Genomic DNA, 3,004 nt, shown 5'->3' with positions numbered 1-3,004 from the left:
CCACGTACACAACCACCAGATCCGGGAGCTGAGTCCCGCCCACACGGAAGGACGCGGACGGTGGCGTGAAGCCACATCCGGGAGCCGAGGGTAGCCCTTAGTTACCCGCAGACTCTAGGTTTCATGGCCACATTCAGCGGCTAACGGACCCTGTCTGCGCCCAGGCCCAGACCTCCGGGAACAAAAGAAGCAGTGCCTGCCTCGCTGTAAACACGACGGCTAGGCCTCACAGTAATTTCTCTTGGCACTCGAAAGCGTTGTCCAGTTCCCGCCTGGCCTGCATGTCTTTGCCTGACTTTAGGGGCACCGTCCCAGGTTCTGGAACATTTATAGATAAAAATCCTTCCTCACACAGAGTTTTGTCATCTGAATGTTGTTCATCAGCACATTCCTATGTTAAGAGGTGGAGCTTTTAGGAACTTCCTGGGTCACGAGATGCTGGTAACACCCTTGGGAAAGAGATAAATGCCCTATTCAGAGGTCTGAGTGCCTCCACCCTTCTCAGCATCATACCAAGGCCATGCCAGCCTTGAGCCAGAAATAGGTGCGCCCTCAGCAGCTGTATTCATCTTGGACCTCCCAGTCACAAGAACTGTAAAAATTAAGTGTTTCTGTAGCCTATGAGCCAGCACTTTATGGCAAATTGTAACAGCAGTTTGTCATTTGGCAAGCAATAAAATATTAACCCATCAGTACATACTGTATGTATACACTGCTTAAAAGATATAGCTTGTATGCTCTTTTCCACACATGGTCATGGGAGGGAATTTAAGTCGATGGCCTGTCTTGTCCAGTCAACAGCTGTTTGGTTTGGTTCTAATAATGCTAAAGAAAAAAAATTCTACCAGCATTTAAATTTAATTCAAACATCCAGAGTTATATCCGTCCCTTGTGAAAAGAGAATCCAATCCTACACAAAGAACCACAGCTACTTAAGAAATGTTGACGCTAGGAATGGGAGAAAGTCTTCCCCAGAGATCATACCAATTGCTTACACACTACCAAATGGTCAGCCCTGAAAACATACAGATGGATAGGGTTGTACTAATGTACTTGAGAATACATATGTATACAATACATTTATATACTTAACAGTTAATAAAGACAACTTAAAAGATCTATGAAAAGGTTTAGAGGGAGGGAAAGGAAAGAAGAAATGATGTAATTTTATCCCTAAAACATTCCCTAGGATTACCATAACAACTACCAACAGGGTGGCTTAAAATGACAGAAGTGCTTTCATAGTTTGGAGCCAGAAGTCTGAAGTTGTTCACCAGAGCTGTCCTCCTTCTGAAAGCTTCATGGAAAATGCACCCTGCTTCGCCTAGCTTCACATGTTTGCAGGCAATCCTTTTGTCTCCTGGTTACAGATACACTACTCCATTTTCTGATTAGGGACGCCTATATCAGATTTGTGCCCCTGTATTTGAGAATGACCACATCCAATTTATCTCTGCAATGACCCTATTCTCAAAAAGAAAAAGAAGGAAAAGTTACATCCTTGAGAGCTTAAGGTTCTGGTTCGGGGATGGCATGGCCTTAGTACATTTTGTTTTAGAGGGCAATGGCACCCTTAGACCTCTAAATAGGGCACTAATCCTTTTTCCAAAGGTGTTACCTAGTGACAAAGAATAACTGAACTAAAATTTCCTTTTGACAATTATTTTCACACTTTACAATTTTCCATATATCTGACAACTCATTCTAAGAACTCTGTCTTATCTGTCTGCTCCCTGAGTATCTGCTTTACACTGCAAGGAACTAGCTATAAAAAGACTTTTTTTTTTTTTTTTAACAAAAATAACTGTGGCAAGTTATGACCTTCCAGTAATTTTATCCTATTGTATTACATTTTTTGAGCATGTTAGTGACAGGCTAGTGGCTAGAGGGTGTTTATGTTGAACCCAGGACCCAGCTCTTTGAAAACCTATGTGTATCTGAAAAGAAAGAAGCATGGGGGTGGGGGCTGACATAGAAAATTACATAGAAGAAAGAAGGCCGAAGACAAAGCTGAGCCTGGGGGTGAAGCAAAATCAGGCAAACAAGAAAAGCCAAATCATGAAGCACAAACACAACATGAGGAGCCAGAGAGCAGGAAAAGCCAAACGATGAGGGATCACAGCAGGCTGAAGAGTGCCTTACGCCACAGGCTGAGGAGGAGGAAAGGAGGAGGTGGCTTTCATAAACAGAAATGTATAGAGTGTATTGCCACAAGTGGCAAAGATGGCAGCTGAAGGGGTTGAAGAGGGGGTGAAGGGTCTTACGTCCTGTAACTTTAAAGCCTTTGTCCTTGGTCGCTGACTTCTCTGATCAGAGTATCACAGGCCTTGCCTGCCTTGGTAGATTTTTGCAGGCCCTGTGTTTTAACCTTAATTTTGCTTATCAGTATCATTATCCTTATCAGAAGTCTCTGGTTCAAACATCACTCTGTCAGCACAGGGTTTCAACTCATTTTGCATGTACATTAAAGTATTCAGATCCATAGGAAAATATCTATGCATGTTTATACTAATACTTGGTAATTATACAAGTTGTATAATTGTACTAAATAACCCAATTCCTTTCAAAGAGTTTAGCTGAGTATGTAAGGCGAGTTGAGGCCTGTTAGAATTCCTGTCCCAATACTTCTAAATGCACAGCACTGGGCAGATAACATAAACCTTTCAAAGTTATTTTCCAAGCTCTATGATGAAATATTGTTGCCTTTAAGATTATTACAGCATCTTTATGAAGGAGGCACTCAGTGTTAATAACCTTCGCTTTTAAAAAGGTTCAGCTCTTGGAAGGCAAACACAGGCAGATCTCTTTGAGTTTTAGGCAAGCCTTGTCTACATAGAATGTTACAGGACAACTAGAGCACAGTAAGACCCTGTCTTAAAAAAAAATAAAGGGGGTGGTGGGGGGAGGTCAGGTGCTTTGCAACATATTATTATAATCCAGTAGAGAAAGAGGCAGGGGAAGCGGGTCACAAGTTAAAACCAGCTTAGACTACACAATGAGACCT

The sequence above is a fragment of the Rattus rattus genome, chromosome 6, assembly GCF_011064425.1.
Source record: "Rattus rattus isolate New Zealand chromosome 6, Rrattus_CSIRO_v1, whole genome shotgun sequence".
Taxonomy (NCBI): Eukaryota; Metazoa; Chordata; class Mammalia; order Rodentia; family Muridae; genus Rattus; species Rattus rattus.
This window is presented reverse-complemented; position numbering follows the sequence as displayed.